The following is a 24,665-nucleotide window of genomic DNA, read 5'->3' as shown; positions in this document are numbered from 1 at the left end:
CATATCCCGATGGAACGGCATTCTGAAATATTTAAAGAGAATTTTTCTCCCTGTTTGATCACCGAGAAATATGTGTGTGTGCTCGCCTGTGCCTGAGTGTGTTAGGCCAGTGTTTTGCAATTCAAATACTCCAGACAAGCCTCTATCCGAATGTGCTTTCGTACATGAGACAAAGGTAGACGAGTCTCACGAACTATAAAAACTCATAGCATTACATGAAACTCATGTCTGATAGTAAAATGTAAAAGATGCTTCAATGAAAAAAGAAGATAAAAAACAAGAAAAGAAAGAGACCGTACCAGAAAGATTCTAATTCCCCATAGAGAGACACGAAAATATAACTTACCGCCATCATAACCCTGTTTTTTCAATAGCGCAAGGTCTGATGGTGCAGCTATACTGCTCGAGGGGGATCAATACGATATAGACCTTCGGCAGGATGCAAGTTGAACTTCACCTCCCCCAGGATATCGCCAAGTCCTCAGTAATCAACTTCGTCAGGTAAATATAGGAAGTCTGTGCGTGAGAGGAATAAAATATGAAATGTAGACAAAAAAAAAATCGGTTGCTTTTATTGCTGCCATACTATTTGGAAGGAAGTTGGGTAGCACAGGTTCAGGATCAGTGTACGATGAAAAGCTCTAAATAGTGACGTGTTTTTCACTTTAGAATTCATGGAATGACACGGGGGTGGAAAGTACATTTCATAGAAATCCACGAAATATTGCATCACCCATTAAAAAGCAAAGAAATTGTATTTATCTTTTGTGTCATGGGTTAAAAGAAATTCTTATAAATATGGCAGAGAAAACAAAATGCAATTCAAACTACCTTGAGCTTCAACTATTGTATATAATACTGAAATAGGCTTCTTAAAAAACAGAACTTATAGCTCCTATACAAGACAAACATTGTACACCTATTTGTCTAGTTCTTAAAGAAAGAAAGTTGCTGAAGTACTTTATTTATGAAAATATATGCACATCTTAATATGAGGGTGAAAAACTAGTACTACAGTACCGCAGATTGAAGTTGACATGCAACCTTCGGTTGAAATGATCCGGATTTAATTTCCATTTAGAACGTTAATAAAGAATTTTTAAATGAAGTAGAAACTCAAGTCCAGTTTATATAAAGATATGAACATAACATAAAGTCCTTATAAGGACTGGCTTAAAGGGGAGAAGCAAGAATGCTTTTCATCTTCCCCGTTATCTGTAGAGGACAGTGTAGGGATAAGGTGTTATTGAGCTATTAAAGCTCTGATCATGGCAGAAAGGTAACAGCAATAGCAGAGCCTCAGTTAGAACTTCATTGGCTACAGCATTGCCATCCATTACCCTCCAAGGGTATTAATCACCGCATCTCACGGTCGATTAATTTCATAACATAAAGTCCATATAACGACTGGCTTAAAGGGGCGAAGCAAGAATGCTTTTCATCTTCCCCATTATCTGTAGGGGACAGTGTAAGGATAAGCTTTTATTGAGCTATTAAAGCTCTGATCATGGCAGGAGGGTGACAGCAATAGCCGAGCCTCATTGCCATATGTTAAGGTAAAGCCGTCTCTAAAAATTCGGACGATGCCTAGGCCACTCAATCGTGGGCGAAAGACCGTCCATCTCAGCGTTGGCTCCACTCAGTGATGGCCTTCCATCCACCACCGCTCATATTCTGATTCCAAAGAAAAGCCCTTCACCTGGCCGTGCCGGAGAAATCTTTCCCCGGAGAGTCAAATTGCTCCCTTAAGGCAAAAACCTTAAGAGAGTGAATTCAAACTCTCGAATCTCTGCGCCCTAGGGGGTAACAGCAACAGCATCATATTACTCAGCAAACTCTTCTGAAGATCTAGAAAAACTACTAAAATCTCTTTGTAGTCAATTTAGCGAAGCATAAACTAATGAAATTCAGCAAAGCATGTTCAGTACTAGTGTATGAATATAAAGATTTCACTTGCTACAAGTAATGAACAACTGATGCATACATGGACTCGTCGTTCTTAAACCTTGATAATGTTGTACTTGAATCTTGAGTTTGTAATGGGTGTCTCATTACACCAAAATGCTTTGGTATGAATAAGGTCAAGGGTGTCACTGAGGTCTCGCATAACAAGTCATGACCAATGTCTCACTCTCCTCCATGGATGGCTTTGCAATGTACACTAGTTATCAAGAAAACGAGGCTGTAAACCAGGGCATTCGATGTCTAGCATTGTTTTCGTACAGTGAGTGGGCTAAGGATTTTTTTTTTTCTATTTTATCAATTTTATATTTATTATTGTATAAACACTATTAACGGAATCACGAGATTTTCGGGAAATGATGCAGATACTCACCAAATTTAAATTACCTTCAGTACACCTCCACATGTGACCTCTTCTATATCCAGGCAAACATCAAATGATAAGGAGGTGATCGAGTTTTTCCTCCTAGGAACTCAGTTTTTTCATTCCGAAAAAAAACAGATATCCCAGCGAGAATAATACACATATCATTATAATCATATCTTTAAATGCTTCGACCTTAGTTCCAAAGAACCAATCCCAAAATTGGTTAGTTTGCTTTGTAGTGCGAGGTAATCGCATGGATAGACTAAGTATTACTTTATGTATCTCAAAAAATGAATAAAATAAAATCTGGAAGGAATGAAATCTGGTGATATTTAACACCATGCGATGGGGACTATTCCAAATCCATTTATCTGGAAACTTGTCTTTAAGGAAAGCTCCTATGTGGTGTGTCATAATGTGGTAAGACTCCATCATGGGGAGAGTTATTCTTGTAGTATTTGAAGCATTGTATAATGTCGCATCTTGAATGTAGCCTGCCCAATTAGAAGTCCGATCCGAGCAGGCTACATTCGATTTTGGAACTGTTATCTCTTGTTCCTCTACAAAATGGAGATTTTCGTGTTCCTAAATTCGGCAACTGTATCTTTCTTAGAAACCTGAAAGTGGTCTCGTCAGAGATAGCAACGTGGACATGAAATGCATTTTCTTCACCCGTAAATATTATCATTTCAATGCAAATATGCTTAGATTACTTTTAATCCCTGCCACAAGTGAATTAAGTAACTTCTAAGTTTCCATTTACTGCTTGTATTAAAGGCAATTTTTGAACCATTAAAAGTGTGGCTAATTTGTCTTCATGGCAAGACTTGATCATACTCCCCCCGCGCCCCACGATCTACTTGGAAATCAAAATTTAATCGTTTGATTTGGTTAAGTTATTTGCAATTATTACAGAGGTAACTATTCCCACCGGGTGATAATGTTTTATTTGTATACCCGTTTCGTGCTTTCTAACGAAGGATATAGTGTTTACCAAAAAAGGAAATGAAAGAAGAATTATAAAAAATAATTAATAACAACAAGATGTGAACCGAAGATATGAAGTCTGTTTAAAATTCTTGATGGACAAAATAGGTTTCCTGCTGTCTCGTGCAAACCTATGCTGTCGTCCTTCTCTGTATAGGATTTAACACATTCGGAGAGGTTTCCCGCTTTAATGTGACCTTCGGGATCATTATTGAAGTATAAATTCTGCATTGAGTACTCCTTAATGTACTTTGAAAAATAACAAAACAGAATTCTTCCACCGTAATTTTGTAACTTCGGAAAAAAATTACATTTTTGACTTCCTCTGTGTTTTGTTTTTAGACATAAAGAGAGATAGTTGTACATGCAGTAGTATTTCGAATGAGTAATCCTAAATTCTTCTTTCTAGTAGGTCAAAGATCACTGAACTGATTATCGAATGCATCAGCGAAGGTCACCTCCCCATTTGACGTTATCAAATGAAGATCGTGACCTTTAAATACCTGCTTAGCACTACTTAAATACGAGTGTAAACGGCTTCGTTTGACATTGTATCTAGTGTTTGATAGCAGTGCAGTAACTTTATACAAGCTTAAAAGAAGATGAACGACAAATTCTCTGACATTGAACGCTGTAGGATTAAATTCAAAAACTAAAATACCCGATTATTATTCAGAAATAGCAAGCTAACAATACTACCACAGGGTGATTAATCCTAACTGCTTTGTCTGTTGCGTGTATTTTCTTGCTTATTATTATTATTATTATTATTGTTATTATTACTATTTATGCATATATATATATATATATATATATAATGGTTTGATATTAATTCTTAAGAGGGTTATTCAACAAAAGGAGAGCATTATCAGGGTATTGACCTCTCTGTGTGTGTGTGTCTGTCTGTTTATCTATGTAAATCGAGACGAGTTTACAGGCGTCTAGGCTGCTTTTGCTAGTCTCAAAAGCCTAAGGGTAATTAAAAGTGAACTGCGTTACCTAAAACGAATCCAGTTATGAGACTAGAATAACCGAATTGGAACCGAAGGCAACTTGGAGAAGTTTAGGTGTGACGTGAAGAAGAACTTAATAATATCGTTTTGAGAGCAACTTTTCTTACTCCCCCCCCCCCTCTAGAGAAGTGTGGGCGAAGTGGCTGTCGTTTGTCAAGGTTCATACGAACTGATCGAACGGCATCCAATAAAGTTTTGCATGGGTTTATTCTCTTGGCTGTTAAAAGCAATAAATGAAGGCAGTTCGCAAGCGTTCTTCCCTTTCTCATCTTTCCTTTTCTTGAGAGGCCGAGACGTCCCGTTATTAGCGAGGAGAAAAGGAGCAAATAAAGTCAAATTAGGTTTTGTTCTGTGCAAGTGTCACGTTCGCTACCAGACGAAAGAATTGCTCCGCCCAATCTCCTCGTAAAAGGAAGTGACGCCAGCATTTTATCATTTCGCGATGCTATCCATTCCGGTAATTTCAGAAAGAGAACGAAAATAATGAGAAAGAAAGGGGTGATCGCTAGAAGGGGGGGGGTTTCGTTAAAGGAGTACTTGCTTCCTTTTGATAACGTAGAATAATGCAATTTTTTAGCGATCATGTTTTTTTTTTTACGTAAATTATTTTCATTTCTTATTCCTCCATTTATATCCTTCTTTCTTTCCATTCTTAAACACTTCCTGTCTGGTACAACTGTGTAATGCGTACCTGACCTTTTAGTTCCGATCACAGGAGGAAACACAAATTTCGAATTAAGATGTGCGTGGCGTGTGAAGCATCCCCTCTCTCTCTTTCTCTCTCTCTCTCTCTCATACACAGTTTTATTTCTTGCTTTTTTTTTGACTTATACTTTTTTTTTTGTCTAGTTGCATCATTCATAAGAAATAATGCATTATTGTTATATTGTCACACTAGATGGCCCTCGCACAGAATCACAGTATTAACGGTAATTATTTCTAAAATATTATATATTACTCACTATTTTAATTTTTTTTATTTAAAACTTTTTATTTCATTTAGAAAAGAATTTTTAATCATTAAAATTTGAATAATTTTAATATTTTTTAAAATAATGACATAATTCTATTATACACCATTTATAACACAAATTTTTGGTATTATAAAAGAAAGAACACGTCTAACTTGATCCTTGGAGGGTAATGGATGGCAATGCTGTAGCCAATGCAGTTCTAACTGAGGCTCGGCTATATTGCTGTTACCCTCCTGCCATGATCAGAGCTTTAATAGCTCAATAACACCTTATCCCTACACTGTCCTCTACAGATAACGGGGAAGATGAAAAGCATTCTTGCTTCGCCCCTTTAAACCAGTCCTTATAAGGACTTAAGGGTAATAGATGGCAATATTGTAGCCAAAGAAGTTCTAGCAGAAGCTTGGCTATTAATTTGGTCTATGGAAACCTCAATAAAGGCTAAAACCGGTGGGGGGCTATTATGAGCTCTCTTAAGGTTTTTGCCTTAAGGGAGCAATTTGAGTCTCCAGGGAAAGTGTTCTCCGGCACGACCCGCTGAGGGGCTTTGTCGGTGAATGCTTTTCTTCGGAATTTGAGCGGTGGTGGCGTGTGGTTGGAAGGCCATCACTGAGATGGACGGTCTTTCGCCCACGATTGAGTGGTCTAGGGATCGTCCGAATTTTTAGAGACGGCTCTACTTATTCATAAGGCTCGGCTATTGCTGTTACCCTCCTTCCATGATCAGAGCTTTAATAGCTCAATAACACCTTATCCCTACACTGTCCTCTACAGATAACGGGGAAGATGAAAAGCATTTTTGCTTTGCCTCTTTAAGCCAGTCGTGGATACGTTTAAGTGGATGTTTCCCATTTGTACTATAGATGGGATGGATGATCTTTTCGTTTAGCTTTATCGGATATATCATTTTTGCGTTCAAAATCGAACGATATTAACATCGTGATGTTAGCCCGCTCGTTTGGATGAAAAAAAAAAAAAAGACGGAAGGAAGTTTTTGTTGTTGTTAAAAATGAACAATAATAACTATCACTTCCCCAAATTCACTTGCTACATTGGCTGTCGAAATGCACACAGTAGAGTCATCCATGAGTTCCTATAATTTCAAATTGTTTCTATGGTTATTAATTATACATTGTAAGTGCATTAGTCATACAAAATATGTTAAAAGACCAGATCAGTGCGATGTTATGTTCATGATGTAACGTTGTAGGTACATAGGCTAACTTACTAGCGAAAAAATGGCAGAAATGTTTTAAGTGACTAACTTTATTTTCGCTTTATGAAATTTAGGATTTTTAATTACATTTGTCCAATCATCTCAAGATGATTTTAGACCATTCTGAGTGGACCAAATTGCACAAAATTTTGGCATTCAAAATGAAATATTCTATAGCATATAATACGACGTTTTTCTATTTTGATGACTTTCTTAAGACTTTTTTAAATATTATTTTTCTTAATGATGTTTCATCAAAATCAGTCAAACTGCTTTATCAAACTGAAGCAATAGCAATCTATTTTTTTTTTTTTTAATATTTTGCTTGATATCGCTTTTCAAATTATAAAGAAATCTATAGAAAGTTCAGAAAAAGTTTTTCGATACTATTAAATGTTGCATCGAATGGTTTTTATGTATTATAAAGCAGCAGATGGAGTTAACTCCATTTGCTGCTTATCTAAATGGGTTAGGCTTTCTTTGTTTAAGCAAATTTATTATTTGTCTTTCTTTATTATTAGAAACGCCGTACAAAAAACTAAAAACTTCAAAATCTTCTGGAAGTATATAAACTAGAAAAAAATCTAATAAATTTGATTAATATCCAGCGGTAAATTTAACCCATTATTGGTTCTTTAGATTAATCATTAGCCAAAGGATAACTTACCAAAGAAGTGAGACAAAGGCCAGTCAGGGAGACGTACACAAATTAAGTGAGCAAATATTAGGGCAACTTATCAACAAACAAAGTGAGGAAAAGTAATGCCGAAAAATTGCTAAAATAAAGAAAAGAAGTCGAGATTTCTACTAGGATTGAGTAAAGTGTAATTTCCCAAGTGTGTTCTGATTCGGATAGGCGAAAGAAAATATGAAATTTAACAAATAATGTATTGCTCGTAAAAAATAGCATTTTGGTGTGCATGCAAAATTTTTGTTTGCAAAGACTAAACGTCTGTTTTTATGAAAATGTATGCAGACGTTTGTCTCCTGATATTTCGAACCAGAAAAAAAATTAATAAATGGATATTCCATGACTAATAACTAATTGAATCAGTTTCTCTTAAGCCACCATAACTTTTCTTACATATAATAAATACATCAATAGCATCACTAGGCCGGAGATTGTTAAAATGGTGTTAGAATCAAAAATAAGCTTCAGTTTTTATGTGAGTATTAAAGACATTTGTTTATATAACAAAATGAAGGGATAGATCAAATGACATTCAAAATTTGTTCTTCACTCACATCAAAAATCCCATTCCACGTAAGAATATCTCATTGAGATGCCATTACATTAATGTGGAACGTAACAGAACATACACACACTTACATCATCTCTTCCAGACTTTAAATGCGCGTTATATATTTTTTCGGACAAAAATCGTAAGTCGTTGACATTTAGCGGAAACTTAAGTGGTGTGCCGATCAGAAGTAGGCGTGTAAGAAGCAGATGTTTCCTGTCTAAGTAGATGGTCAACTAATAAATCTTGTTCCTTGTGCGTTCGATTGGCTCTTTTTTATCTCTATGACTTTGGACTTGAAAGTTTTTTTTTCTTTGATGTTTATGCAAAAAGTAACGATTCTGCACAGAATAACTTTACCAACTGGCTTAAAGAAGTATTCATTGAATAAAAAGTACAAAAATGCTGCACATTTTCTACGTGTTTTTGTTTGTTTCTTAGTAAGGTTTGGATTGTTTATATAAGAAAAAATGCAACTGAAAGAATATTAATTAAAATAATCTTAGTTAATCATTTTTAAAGAACAGACATTAACCGCATAATGGAGTACTTCCGTGTGTTATTCTATAATAAGTAAAGATGAGTTAACCAGTCTCGTACGGAAGTGGCTGATTTTTATCCCGAAAACACGGGTTTCTTGTATGTCAAAACTAGCAAATCGGCCCGTGAACAGACTTATTTACAGACATACGATACTAGTAAAGTAACCAAACAGAAAACTACCCATTTCTATAATAATACCAACTATTGGGTTGAGGGAAAGCACACATACATGACACATTTATCTTAACTGACTGTGTGGGTAGGTGGGTGTGGTTATTAGTTACTCCAGCTTTTCTAAGAGATACTGTTATCTATGACGAAGTTTCTGTAACAGAAAACTACGTAAACACTGAAATATAAATAAATAATTTACTAGCTAATATGAATTATTTATAACCGACGTTTCGTTATCTTAAGCTAGCATTATCAGAGACGGTTTAACGCGATACACTTAGTGAAGACACAAACTAAAACGACTTTTATAAGAAGGACACGCATGCATTCCGGTTGTTAATAATGATGGGTAAATATGGCAAAAGTTTCTTGGGATTGTTTTCACCATTCGTTTTCATTCATTAAAGAAATTAACAACAGCTGATCTCGTATGATCTGATTGTGTTTAAATTGGAGAAATCTGATTGGCTAATATGGCAGGTTCTCATAAAACCTCAATGGAATACGATAGTCTCTAAACCGAACTCCATTTCCAGTTTTTATACTACAGTCCATTCGGTGTGCATATTTCTTAATATGTAGCTGCGAATGGGTGGTTTGTCACACGACTCAGTAGTTGAGAAAACCGGGGATGTCTAATGGAATATTAACTACAATACCCTGAAAACCCAAAAAACAAAGAAGTGTTCTGAGAAATCTGCGGGCAGAATGAAAAGAATCATTAACACATGTAGACTTCTATTAGTATGGTGAATAATAATAAAATTGAAAAAATAAAATGTTATTATCTTCAGGATTTAAGAAAGTAGACGCAGTTTGGGCTCATAGCTCAGCAAAGAAAAAACATCGATTTTTTTCCCAAACAAAACATGACACGTGGATGAAGAAGGCTCACTTTGACTAAATCGTGTTTATAGGATAGCATTATCAGAGTTGGCAAACCTTTGTTTATTCTTTTATCAAAACATTTTCGTCAAGTCCATTGTTAGTTCAATAGTGAAGTCAGCAGGTGTTACTTTTCCGTGTTGTTTTGTAAATGAAACTTCTAAAAAGAGTACAAAATTTTGCTAATAAAATAACTTGAGAAAATAATGTTTTAACTGAATGTATAAAGGATGGAAACAATAATTAAATACCGTAGTTTACAATAGACAATAACTCGTTTTATTCTTACTCCATTTATTAAGAATAAACTGATTAAGAATAAAACAAATTGGGATAATAAGGCCTATTTGAAACTCCTTAAGTTAATTAATTCCGTAACTAAATAAATAAAATACATAGTTTTTCTTGGAAATTAATCATATACCATGCAGCAAACTTTGTGCCTCATATACACGACGTGCGATTAATAATTCCGATAATAGGAATCCACAGTGCTTTGCTAATTTCATGACTAACGGCATCTGTGAACACTTTCTAGTATTAGCAATAATTGAACTTATTAAAATGCCTTGTTTATTAATCTGATTGGAAAGTTATTTCTATACATCGCGGTTACCAGCGTTAATCTTTTAATTTTATTTGTTGAATGCTAAAACAAAACGATGTTTCTTTACGTTTTACTAAATTGTGGATTAGAGTGCTACGTGCATATTCAATCTGATATGTGAAACATTTAAATACGAATCAAACTGGATCTGAAATTATATTATTTTACTTCTTCTTCAAATAATATTTTCTTCAACATATTTAGAATTCCTTCCCGAGTATTTGAAATATCCAGCCTGAATTATGCCGCTTTTTTTATTTTTATTTTAGCGCTTCAAAACTTAGTCCATAGTTAGGTGAAGGCCTTCGCAAAGTAACCTTTCTCTTATTTTATTTTTCCTTCTCCTTTTCATTAATTTCGTTTTAGAAGTAGTTCGCTCTGAACATTCGAATAGTAGCGCTACACCGTGTTTTTGTCTCTGCATGTTTAATTTCTTGGTTGAATGTCTCTCTCTCTCTCTCTCTCTCTCTCTCTCTCTTACATAAGATTGAATAGAGTCGGTTAATTCAGAGTTTCAATTTATGTTGCTTACTTTGTCTGATGTCTTTTAATTATCTTATTCGTTGTATCTTACTAGAACTCATCAGGCAAGATACGTTACCAGTTTTTTTTTTTTTTTTCCCCTGGAAGGCGAGCGAACTAGAACAAAGTATCAAGATAAGCTGTAGTTTTGACTGAATAAAAATGCTCCATTGGCTTTTCATAGTTATGAAACCAAAAGGATTCTACATATGTAGATAAAAACGTTTTTCATTTTTTTCCTTTAATAGCTTTCAGAGCTTTTATACCCATCCCTTGAGTAGTATCGTCGGATTTATCAAAAAAAAAAAAGTATGGAAAAACGTCTAAAGCTAATAATAAAGAGCCTCCGCAACTCAGTTGGTATCGACAATGTCTTCTTTGGAAAAGCTTGGGTTCGAATCTCGTACGCGAAAAACTTTATCAGGACTTTTCGACTAAAGGTAGGTTAACTGGTACCATACGAAGGTGGCAGAGTGTTTCTTCCCGGAATCTTGGGGATTTCAACAGGCAAACCGGCCACAGAACACACGCAGTTTACTGACATGCAGATAAAATCAATGCAAGTAGGCATTATGGCCCTGACAGGTCATTATGCTTAACACGATAGACGAGGGGGGTTGAATATAAATGTATTTTTTGTTTGTTTACAAATATCCTTCTTAGAATCGTGTGTCATGTTCATCCTCTGTTCAGATGCCATCTCTGTGACCACCGATCAGGGATTTTTATATAGGATTAAACATCATAACAGCCTCATGTTTGTACTGTGGTTTGAATTATATTTACTGGTGTTTTCCTCTTGAAAATCTGAAGGAAAGCAAAATTCTGTTATTCAACTGATCCCGAATTTGATGTTGTCTAGACCCCCCCCCCCCCCTATCCATTTAGATAAGTGAGGCTGTGATGACCTAAATAGGAATCTGTCCTGTTTGGAGCCGCCTATTGAACTTTTCTGTGTGATTCCGTATTCTTCAAAGAGTTCATGTGTATTTTGCGACGACTGGAGGTCTTGTACCTGTTAAAAAAAAAAAAAAAGAGAGAGAGAGAAAGAGAGAGAAAGGGAAAATATGACTGTTTTATTACTTTTTGTATTTAAATATATCCAGATGATTACAGACGTAAAACTATGTTCAATAACTACATGAATAACAACACAACAAAGTGAACTGACTCTCTGTATACAAAGACAATACAATTGATGCGTAATCTCTGGGCTTTAGGATTGCACGAGACTACCCGTCCTCCAACCGTGTCAGAAAACATTCTACGTTTCTAGTAAATCTGGAAGATTTGAAGTTTTGAATTCAGTCCGATGACCCGAAGAACCTTCGCATCTATAAGAGCGGATTAGAATGTCCACCTTACGATGACAATCAGGACACCCGTTTTCTCGTCTTCCTTACGCTATCTTTGTTAACGTTCTAACTCCACCTAGTGGATGATTTTTGCTATGAAAAATTCCTGGAAAGATATTTTTGAGAGTTAAAAAAAACTCCTGGATTTGGACTCTGTACTAAACGTTACCTTGAGATTCTCGTAAAGATCAGTGGTTTTACTTGCTTTGAATACTGGACTTCTTTTTTTTTTACTACAAAACAGCTTACTAATGGTTGCCTAGTTGAGCTCATGGAAAAGTTACTGATGAAGGTTCTTCACACGATAGCCGGGATTGATTCGACCCGCTTTCTGGCCAAAAGGCTTCTTCATCTATGCAGACTGATAATGTTGAGTAAGGCAATGTAAGTTGACCTGAGAGCTTGCGAGAATACAATCATCGGCATCCTCGGGTTGCCTTAGCTACTTGCAGTGCAGCTCGCGGATGTCGATGATGGTATTCTTGTAAGCTCCCGAAACTTTCATGGTTTATACAAACATTCGGCTTTGAAATAATATTGGATCTAATAGCCACTTAGCTGATGTAATTTTACATCGCCGAAATGAAGCCATATGGATCACCGAGATAACTGTTTCTTTTAGTAACAAACAATTCGGCTAATCCCAGAGGTAGTCCAACACCAGGGCAACTCGTTGCAAAGGGGCAAAAGCTACACGTTTCTTGCAGCCTTCGGAAATCAAGAATATAAGGAATTGCGCGCCGTTCTGAGTAGTTCTTGGTTATCAAATCGACTGCAGCGGTATCGCAGTGCTTGTGTTCAAGTAACCCTTATTTTACTTAGTAATGTTGATGCTGGAAATTCGGATATGCCAAAGAGAAGCCTAAAAAAAAAAAAAACCGTGTGCTGAGGTTGCTAAGTTCCATTCACATTCAGATAACTTTTATTACAGTCTGTTGTTATGTTGTATTATTGTTGTATACTAATAGTTATTGTGTTAAGTTATTATTAATTAACGTTTAAAAAATTCCGACAGTTTTTGATTAAGTTTATTTCACGACTTTCTGTCCGCATTTGCAGCTAATCCTTCTTCGCTTTTCCGTAAGCAGTAATAAGAAAAGTCAGCCATATAACATGTGAGTCTTGAAGCAGAAAATTACGGTAATAAAAAGTTTTATCTTTCGTGGTCTTCTTGGTACTAAAACGTGTTCATCACACCAACTCCTATTTAATAATGAATTCCTCTTGATTTGCAATCTTCTTCTTCTTAACGTTTAATGATATATTGACCATGCTTGCATACGAGACGGTATGGCGCCATTTTTATTACAACTAAGTTATAATTGATTAAGCAAAAATGTGGTTTTGTCTATTAGTTGTGTGCACTCTCAAACCAGGTTGTCTGAGAAAGCTTATTCGCTTAATAGATTAGTTAGTATACAAATACGGCCATAACATATTGTTCTACATAAAAAAAATTGTGTCACGTGAAAAAAATATATATTTAAATATGATAATAATAATAAGAAAGTTCCTAACATACAAAGTTTTATATTTAAATCAATTACATAATTTTTTCTAATTCAAGAATTATTATTTTCTTCCAACACCTTTCTTTTTTAGTAATATTTATCATATATTTTTTTCGCATATGGTTATGGCAATGCTGTAACTAATGAGAAATGAGATTCTTACTAAGGCTCGGCTATTGTTGTTACCCTTTTGCCGTGATCAGAGCTTTAATTGCTCAATAACACCTTATCTCTACAGATAACGGGGAAGATGAAAAGCATTCTTGCTTAGCTCCTTTAAGCCAGTCCTTATAAGGATAATAAAGTCTAAGAAGGGTAGCTGGCGAGCTTAAAGCTCATTAAACAACTCATTCAAAACACGCCTTAACCGACAAAGGGGCAAACGAAAAGCATATTTGCTTCACCCATCCAGCCAGTAATGTTATGTTATGCGTTATTCTAAGAAGGGTGGCAAGTAAAACTGAATGGAATTGTGTCATCAAGACGCAAAATCCTGGCGGGAGTACCTCAGGAATCTTCTCCTTCTTATATATATATCCTGGCGGGAGTACTTCTTCTTAACGTGTAATGATGAATTCCTCTTGATTTGCAATCTTCTTCTTAACGTGTAATGATATATATATATATATATATAATGAATTCCTCTTGATGCAAATCAATATATATCCCAAGGTAAAATACTTTCTACATTTATATCTCATCGAGAGATTTTTATTTAATAAGGTTAAAGCACCTTATGGCAACTTGTTCTGGTAAAATACTTATAAGCTCTGTATTACTAAATCTTGGTATTTCTAGCCTAGCTCCCACTGATGAGACCTCAATAAAGGTTGAAACCGGTCTGGGTAGTGGCCCCTTGCCTTTAATACAAAACATCATGCATCCCCTTCTTCCAGATGTGTTTTGGCATTACGGGTAAATATTAAGATTAGTGATCACAGCTTATGCTACCTTTACCACGAGTTGTTCTGGTCTTGCACTACCTGTAGGATCAGCTAGACTTGCATCATTTGCAGGCGCAAACTTGACTTATTGTCTGTTTTCTTACTTGGGAAATGGAGTAAAACCAGGTTTAAAATTGCTTGGTATTTTTAACATATATATATATATATACACACACATCTATATATACATATGCATACATGCAGATATTCCTCTCTTCAAGAACAACTAGTACGGCCCTTTATGCCGACGACACCGCTATTCTAGCTAGATCGCGCAGCCCTCGCCTAGCAATCACTAGACTCAAGGAAGTATCAATGAGCTAGCAAACTGGTTCACCAACTGGAGGATTCAAGTGAATCCCCTCAAAAGCTCAGTCATGTTGTTTTCAAGAAGAAAGGTCTGCAACAAAGAAGACATCCTGCTCTCTAGTCATAAGATCCCATGGCAATCAGAGACCAAATATCTTGGGGTATTAATGGATAACAAACTCCTTTTTAACAAGCAGATTAATCTCATTGGCTCCAAATCTTCCAAAGTAATAACACAGCTCTACCCATTGATCAACCGCAACAGCAAATTGAACCTACATAATAAATTGCTTCTTTACCGGATGGTAATACGCCCAATCATTACCAGGAACTGCATTAAGCACAATGGAATACTCACCCCCAAACTTCCAACCTAGAACTCACCGGTATCGAAGTCCACACAAACTCAAATGGAAGACTTAAAATATACGCCGCCTACAACTCCCCCGCTAAGACTCTCCTATTTTCTGACTTGGATGCTGCATTGGGCATAAATGAATCCATCATCGTTGCTGGGGAATTAAACTCCAAACATCCCTCCTGGAACAGCAGAACCACAAATAAAAATGGTCGTATCCTCTTCAGCTACACAGGATTAAACAACGCTGTGGTAACAGGATCCACCACAGCCCAACTGGCACAGGCGACATCCTAGACAATCCCATCCTACACAACATCAAATATCTGTACAGCATTCAAGCACTGAACGAATTATCATCAGACCACAACCCAATCCTACTTCACTTAGAGAACAACCCCCCAAGTTTCCTAAGTTTCTCCCATTGTCTGGGAGAAACTTAGGAAATTGCTACCAGAACACATTGGTCCGGTTCCCCATATAAAAGCCAAGGAAGAAATAGACACGGCAATAAAGAACCTCACCAATCAAATCAATAATGCCATAACAGCAGCCACTGTATCCACGATTACCCACAAACAAAACCGTCTCCCGGAAGAAATCATGGACTTAATAAGGGAAAAAACAGACATAGAAAAAGATACCAACACACGTGCTCCTCAGGACAAAAGAGCCCTCAACAGATTAAACAAATCTGTCCGAGAAGCTCTCCAGAAACGCAAGAATCAACAATGGGACAACAAGCTCACCTCCATCTCCACAGCAGATTATTCCATATGGAAATTCCTAAACAACCCGAGGAACAAGCGCAAATCCCACCCCCTTCTACAAGCAGAACAGCACCTTGAATATACATATGCTGACAAAGCCGAAGTCATAGCAAGAAACCTAGAGAAACATTGCAGTACTGCATATGAGAACCTAAACATCAGCCATGTATACAAGATCCATCGTAAAGTCAGGTTCACAGTAAATCGTCCCGATGACAATCAAAACCCTATAATGCCTACCGAAATAATCGGCATCATCAACCATCTCAAGATCAAAAAAGCCCCAGGTCCCGACGGCATCACTAGAAAAAGTCATCAAGGCACTACCACGCAAAGTCATAGCACATCTGGCAAACATCATAAACTCCATCCTCAAATGGCAGCACTTCCTCCAGTCATGGAAAATAGCTGACATCATCCCAATTGACAAACCAGGCAAAGACCCACACCTAAAAATTATCGTCCCATCAGCCTGCTATCCAGCTTAGGGAATATAGCAGAGAAAAGCATCCTCATCATACTCCAAGATCATGTCAACCAACTAAATATCATTCCACAAGAACAATTTGGCTTCCGTCAAAATCACAGCACCACCCAACAGATCCATAGACTGGTAGAATACATCACCACAGGATTTAATTGGAATCAGCACACTGAAGCCATCTTCCTAGACATCTCAAAGGCCTTCGATAAGATCTGGCACTAAGGCTTCCTCTACAAACTTATAATCGCAAACCTTCCACTAAACATGATGCACCTAATTAAATCATACCTTTCAAACAGGAGGATGCAAGTCAAAATGAATGAAACAGTCTCAACCCAACGGAAAATCCTCGCTGGAGTTCCTCAAGGATCACTACTATCCCCGATCCTGTTCAATATCTATATGGCAGACATCCCTCAAAATCCTCTCACATCCACTATCGCCCTTTATGCAGATGACACGGTTATACTAGCCAGAGCCCGCCAACCACATCTCGTAACCAAAAAACTAGAAGACACCATTCTGAATCTGGAAAAATGGTTTACAGCTGGCGACTACAATTAAACCCCCAGAAAAACACAACGATAGTCTTCACAAGAAGATGAGCATCCCCCAAAGGAGACATCACCCTGTTCAACTCTAAAATTCCCTGGAAAACTGAAGCAAAATACCTGAGAATACTTCTCGATAAGCGATTATGCTTCAACAGCCACATCAAGAGCACATGCACCAAAGCTTCAAAAGTTATCGCTCAGCTATACCCCTTGATCAACAGACACAGAAACTAAGCTCAAGAAACAAAATTCTACTCTACAAGACAGTGATCCGACCCACAATTATATACGTCTTCCCAGCCTGGAGCCATACCTCCAAGACAAACATCCTCAAGCTCCAAAGACTGCAGGACAAATGCCTGCGAATGATACTGGACGCCCTGTGGTTCATCAGGAACGCCCAGATCCACCGGGACATAAATATCCCCTACATCTCTCCACTACTACGCTCCCTAGCAGAAAAATTCTTTATGAAGACATCTACGTATCCAAACCAACTAATACAACAAGCTGGAAACTATGACGGTGATGACCACTGGAAACATAAAAGACCGAAAGTCATCCTAACACTCAACGACGTGTAACCACTTCTGCCCAGTCAGGGCGAGCTAAAATAGCTCACAAATCTCTCCCATCACTGCTGCCGAAACAGTCAACAGGGAATATAAAAAAGCGTCAAGCTTCATCATCTGCGCCATATATGTCCTGCGTCCTGCGTCTTAGAAGAAAGCTATAAATATGACAGATATGAAATAATTTTACTCGGATTTATCACATCACATTACTTGCAAAATCAGTCATTACTTACTCTGAAATTAAATGGTTTTAATCAGTAATACGTTATAAAACGAAAGAAATATGTTGATTTAAAAAGGTTGAAACTAGGATGGGAGATGTGTTTAATAGTTGTAAATTTTAAATATTAGAAAAATGCCAAATATTATTTAAAAAGATCCAAAACTTGCCTACATGTTTTAGATTTTATTTCAGTAATGATTTTGTTTTTAAAAAAGACCAAAGAGAGAGATAGAGAGAGAGAGAGAGAGAGATAACGTGATTTTTTAAAAAATTCTACAAGCTGTATTTGACAGAATTCTGAAAGCACCAACTAAACTCATCGAATAAATGGAAGCTAATTTTTTTCTTTAATCATTCAACGTTTTGTTAATTATTCGTTATTATAAAATGGTTGGTTGATGAATTTTTATGGAGTTGATGACAGGGAGTGCTATCGAGTCTAAGCAAATGTCGTTCTGATTTAAATAACATTTCTAAAGAAACAAGCGAAATTGTCTTGAAATATGTATCGCAGAATGGTCATAAATTAAAACGCATACATATTTCTTGGATGATTACTTTCTTCTTTGCATTTTTCTATCACAGAATGGATATTTTTCATCCACTTCCAGTATTCAAGGGTCTTTCATGTTCAAATCATGTCGGTGTTTTCGCTCCTGTCATTAGTTTTTTCTTTTTTTTTTAAGAGTGTGCCGGGATTATGTTTCCATTAAGCTAAAAGCATTCATTAACCTAAAAGTCATTCATTTGAAATTATTTTCTTTTTTTTTTTTCTTTGTCTTACTATGATAAAGTTTTGCACTCATAGCTGGAGGATCTGTTTATACTCCATTATGTATTGTTCATCTTTTTTGTCGCGATCTTTTTAATTTTATGTTTGCTTAGGAACTTTCCAGAATTTTATTATTATTTTTTTTTCTCTCTTGAGAAAATTTAATATTTTTTCCTTTGCTTTCTATGCTACTAGCGAAGATTTTCTGAAGATTTTTTTTTAAGGTCGCTCTTTTTTTTCGTCGGCAGGTGTCGTGTTTTCCTTAGAGTGTTATTTATTTATTATGGGTTCATTTCATTTCGCTTGTATTTTCTCCTAATTCTTAAAGAACAAATAACACAAAAGTCCATTGGCAGTTACATCAGAAACTATACGAATGCAAGCCAAACTCTTGCGTATAAAACAAATAAATCTAGCTCCTTCAGAACTAGTTTCAGCTCTTTTTAGTTGTTTTTATAACTTACTGTTAAAGAAATTGTTTTAAAGGTTTTCCAGATGTTCGCATTCGATAAGGAATTGTATTGTACGTTTAGCACGAGCATCGTATACATTTCAAACGCATGATGACGTCAGTCAGTCATGTGGCCCAACAGGCTGCCATTTTGTCGCCTTAAAGTTGATAGCACCGCTACAAGTTAGTCTTTGCACAGTGTTCTGGTTGGTAGTTACGATAGCGAGTGGGAAGTTTTCAAAGACTGATCGCAATTCGTTGCAGTAAAGAGTCGTATATCCTTCTTCAAAAATGAGCAAAGAGAAAAATAAAGCTTACAAGCAAAAATATAGGAGGGAGTGGTTGCAAATGGGAATTTAGTAAATGGTTGTGTGAAATTCCTGGTGAAGGCTACAAAATGCACTGTAAGTTTAGCAGATGTGATACAGCTGCTAAATATTGTCAGCTTATAAAGCATAGCGAAACTAAGAAACACCTTGCTGCAGTTCCATATAAGGCTGTTCCTTTTACAAATATGCTTGTGAAAAAAGTCTGATCAGACCGCGAAATTTGAAGGTAGGTTGGCATTATTTCTTTGTTGTCACTCATCATTCAACAGTTGAGATCATCTAGTAGATCTTTGCGAAGATATCATCCCAGACAGTCAAATTATGCCAAAGGTAAAAATGCACCGAACCAAGTGCTCTGCAATTGTGAAAAAAATCTAAGTGAGCTTGAAGAACATCTAATTGTGGACATTGGAGATGAAAATTTCAGCTTGCTAATAGATGAAACGAATGATATCACAGTGAATAAGATTTTAGGAATGGCCATCATTTATTATAGCAAGAAATTCAACAAAATTATGCATACATTTCTGGGCATTGTGGTTCTAGAAAAGTGTGACGCTAGTGGTATTATGGCTGCACTGAAAAAAGAGCTCTTGACCCAGAAACTAGACATTAAAAAACTCATTGTAATTAGTACAGACAACGCCAGTGTTATGGTTGGCGTCAATAATGGCGTTTATGAACAACTGAAGGCATATATTCCCTGCTTAATTTTAATTAGATGTGTATGCCATTCATTACAACTGGCAATGTCTCACACTTGCGCAGAATCGCTCCCAAAAAAATTAGAATTTTTAGTTGTCGAAACGTATGAGTGGTTTTCACATTCTTCTTCAAGACAAGCACCATACAAAAAGCTGTATCAAACATCAACGAAAATGATGTTCCTCTGAAAATTATAAGCAACTATGCAACGAGGTGGCTCTCCATTGAACCTGCAGTAGATAGAATTCTCAGCCAGTGGTTGAAATTAAGAACTCACTTCGAAGTCGTGAGTGTGACTGAGAAGTGTTACAAAGCTCAAATTTTGTGGGAGATGTACAAAGATGAAAGAAATCTGTTGTACCTTTTATTTTTGCATCCTGTTCTAGTTCAAGTTCAGCGAGTTAACAAAATTTTCGAATCTAACAGTGAGGATAAGATGAGATTATTTGAAGACCTTTCTCGTTTGATTCACTCTATTGCTAATATGTTAGTGCTACCATCATCCACAATCGACCCTCTACAGTCAGAGATTGATTACTATTTGGATCCCAATCCAATCTTGGTTACAGATTTGAAAGAAAAATTTCAGAGTTGATGATACACACCAGAAAATAACGCAAAATGATGAGCGAAATCTTAGAAGTAGAGCAAGACAGTTTCTTCTTGGTCTCTTCAAACAACTTAAGCAAACGTTGCCTGAACACTTGAATATTTTAAGAATGATGTCTTCTTTTTCTATTGACAATACCCTAAAACATATAAAAGAACCTACTACTCCCCTCTTAGAAATAATGCTGAAAACAAAAAAGATGTTGTTGCTGCTGAATACTAGTACAATACTATCCACTTAAATAAATGGACAAATATAGAAAACACTGAGCTATTCTGGACTGAAGTACGAAAATATAAAGATGCATCTGGAATGAATCCATTCAAAGAAATTGCTCAGTGTGCAATAAATTTATTAATACTACCAAATTATAATGCAGAAATTGAACGAATTTTTAGTTCCATGAATGTAGTTAAAACTAAATTAAGAAACGAAATGGAATTGCCAATGCTGACAGCTATATTTTGTCAGTCAAGTATGGCCTCAAGCGTAACAACAAGTGCTGTACAGACTATCATTTACCAGCATCTACACTGATAATATTGGAACGATGGCCACATATAAAAAGCTGAAAATCTAAATGAAAACGTGGGTTAAAGACCACATTGAAGATGTATTTAGCCACTTATATTAAGTTACTTACTTTATTCAACTTGAATAAAGTAAGTAACTTAAAAGCATCAGATGCTACTTTTAAAATTTTAGCTTTTTTTTTTAAGATTTAAGATTTAACTCGGTTTTAGCTCTTTTTAAGATTTAGCTGTTTTTAGTAATTTTTTTAGTATCTTGGTTTTTAGTAATTTTTTAAATATTTTTTAAAGATTATTTAAGATTTTTTAAAGATTTAGCTGTTTTTAGTAATCTTGATTTTTAGTAATTTTTTTAAAGATTTTTTTAAGATTTAAGATTTAACTCCATTTTAGCTCTTTTTTAAGATTTAGCTGTTTTTAATAATCTTGATTTTTATTTTTTTTAAGATTTTAGATTTAACTCCGTTTTATCTCTTTTGTTTAAAGATTTAGCTGTTTTTAGTAATCTTGATTTTTTTTAAGATTTAGCTGTTTTTAATAATCTTGATTTGGCAAAGATTTTTTGTAATCTTGATTTTTTTTTAAGATTTAGCTGTTTTTAGTAATCTTGAGATTTTTAGTAATCTTGATTTGGCAAAGATTTTTAGTAATCTTGATTTTTTTAAGATTTAGCTGTTTTTAGTAATCTTGAGATTTTTAGTAATCTTGATTTGGCAAAGATTATTAGTAATCTTGAGATATTTAGTAATCTTGATTTGGCAAAGATTTTTAGTAATCTTGATTTGGCAAAGATACTCAAGATTTTTGCAATCCACCTCTTAACTTTCAAGTAGCTTAGAATCGCTACAGTATATTTATTCTTTTATTAATAATTATGGTATCAAAAATAATATTTTCTAGTTATAAATTATATTATTGTAATATTTACATTTTTTATAATTGCGAAAATAAATTTTATATTAAACAAAAATATTATATAGATTCTTTGATATTTTATAGCCAAATTTCTAAAATCATAAACTAAAGAACCTTATTAATGATTAAAGACAAGATATAGAAAAAAATATTACACCAAATAATACTAACCTACTGATTAAAATGCATTAAAATTATAAGAAATACTATTTCTTATAATTCTTATAAAAGTCAATTGGTATGTTGTAATCTGATGAATTTATTTAAAAGGAGACAGAATGGAGTAATCGAAGTTTGTAAGCTAATTTAAGACCGACCTATATAAAATGGATTGCAGGAGTTTGTTGCACTTGTCTGAACTTGTACTTTATGCCAACCTGTTTGCCATAGAGTGGTTATCATACATGAGAATGAAAAAGAAAAATAAGGTTTTATTGTATACCATCAACCAAATTATAAACAAAAAATATATATCAGTCATCTTGGATCTTTCTTATAAATAATGTGACTTGCTCCATACCGCAATTGAAAAACTCATATTCAGAAGTCCACTACGTAACAATGCCATCGAATTGTGGCCTGCTATAAAGGCCAATTAAATAATTTCAGATATAAAAAGATTCTTCGGACGAGATTATCCTCATTGTTGTCATATTATATTTTTTATATCATTGTAATTAATAAGTGATCATTATAAAATGTATAAGCGTCATCTATAATACTTGGTTATAGCTAAGGCAATATCAAGTTCATAACAATGTCTCATGTTTAATTTTATTTAAAGTCTAATGCTATCTTTCAGTAGCAGAGAAGCCGCCTTAAATTTGATTCTATTTAATCAACGTTATATTTTTTTAAAAACTTCTTCTTGCTCGTTTAATTTGCATAATGCCAGCGACTTCCTTTTGCCACTGGGTCATAAAAATGACTTGAAAATAACCTTATTTCTTGAAGATGTAATCGAAGTTGACTGAATTAATTTGTGCAACGCGGCTTATACATTAAATTGCGAATGTTTTTTTGAGGAAGTGGCAACAGGGATTTAGTATAATCAAAGTTTATTTTTCCACTGTCTCATCTTCAGGGTTTCTAAGGGCTTGCTTTATTCTTTGAAAGAGTAAACAGAAGCTGTGAAAATATTGATAAAACTTCTGGCGATTGCAACTCTCATCCGGAATTATTTACTTAAGAAGGAATTCTCGTAGTTTGAGTAATTATTTTAGAGTTTGCGAGAAAGTGTCGATAAGGCTTGCCTTTTACCTACTTAAAATTCATGTACTGGGAGTAAGAAAGAACCTGGTTAAAAACGAAAAGATGAGAAGCGGGAAAAAAAAAAGAAATTAAAATTCTTCGTGACTAATAAAAGAAAAACAAAGTCCGATGTTAGGTTGTTTTTCATGTGGACTTGGTTGCTCTGTTTTTGTGTTCTTTCTTATTATTAATGTGATCACAGTATGCGAGAGATTGTGTTAATCCCAAGCAATGGAATATTTCTCTTTTTTTTTCACAAGAATAACAAATTATAACAATATCGTCCAACACAGCATGATCTATAGATTGGGTGAAGAGTTTTTATTTATTTAGTTTTTCTTCAATTCATTATTTCCTATGATTGAAATGCTTTTATTGTGATGAAAGTGAACGAGATCAGCTAGTGACATCCTTGCTAGTTCGTTCGTAGAGAGAAACTGGAGTTTGTTTTCGTCGCAATCGATTTACTCAAGTTATTTTTCTTTAATCATTTCTGAACCTCGTTTTTATGTATTTTTATGTGTGACTCGTAAAATATTTGAGCGCTTCTTTTATTGGTTTGTGATATGGAATATTGGTAAGTACGACTTAGAAAGATACGAAGAGAGAGAGAGAGAGAGAAAGAGAGAGAGAGAGAGAGAGAGAGAGAGAGAGGGAGAGATGATAATGATGAAACGAAAGAGTATAAGAATCCTCTTTTAGGATTTTTGCAGTTCTTTCTACTATCAGAAGGGGGAGCCAACACAACGTTGTCATATGTTTGTTGACTGATTGCTTTTTTTTACATGTAATTTCTTATCGAATGTCATTTCTTGGGGTTTTCTTGCAATAAAAGTACGTTCAAGTCGGAAATAACAACATTATCACACTAGACAGAATGTGATTAGACTTAAAAGACGACTCCAGGAACCTTGAGATGATGACGGATATTAAATTTGGTTAACTAGGAGGACATGGATGCCATCTGCTCTGATGTAACTACACTGCTACTACCCAGAACTAATTAAATGAAAGTGAAAAGCTAATAAGAGTCTTTACTCAGCTGTCAGAAGAATTGTGGGAGATAAAGAAGGTCAGCAAGTTCCACACAGAGAAGCAGAGGTGCGGGCAAATTAGCCAAGTCACTTTAAAAGAATGTGGTGTGCGAAGATGAGAGAGAAAAGAAGCTCAAGATACAAACATGTTGTTGCATGCTTCTAATTCCATGTCATTTATATTAAAAACTTTGTTTCCGACAACTCCGAGATCGGAGTCCATGGAGGATGACGAAAAGGGACTTGTGAAGTGATGCAGGCGACTTCGTACGGATTGCTTCGAGGAAAGGGGGGGGGCGACAGAACGGAGGAATCTCATCCTGCTGAAGTTGGATCAAACGCATCCTCTTATTTTTGTTTAGAGAGTGCTACAGTAGTAAAATATTTAGATAGATGGATTCCGAAGGGTCAAAACAACGCGCTTGAGGACATTATTACGTCTCAAAGGTAAACTGAATACTCGAGAATTCCCCCCCCCACACACACACTTTTCA

This window comes from Typopeltis vanoorti, chromosome 24 (assembly GCF_054136105.1).
Source record: "Typopeltis vanoorti isolate ZY-2024b chromosome 24, IOZ_Tvanoo_1.0, whole genome shotgun sequence".
NCBI classification, from domain to species: domain Eukaryota; kingdom Metazoa; phylum Arthropoda; class Arachnida; order Uropygi; family Thelyphonidae; genus Typopeltis; species Typopeltis vanoorti.
The sequence above is the reverse complement of the archived record's forward strand: the minus strand, read 5'-3'. Positions refer to the sequence as shown.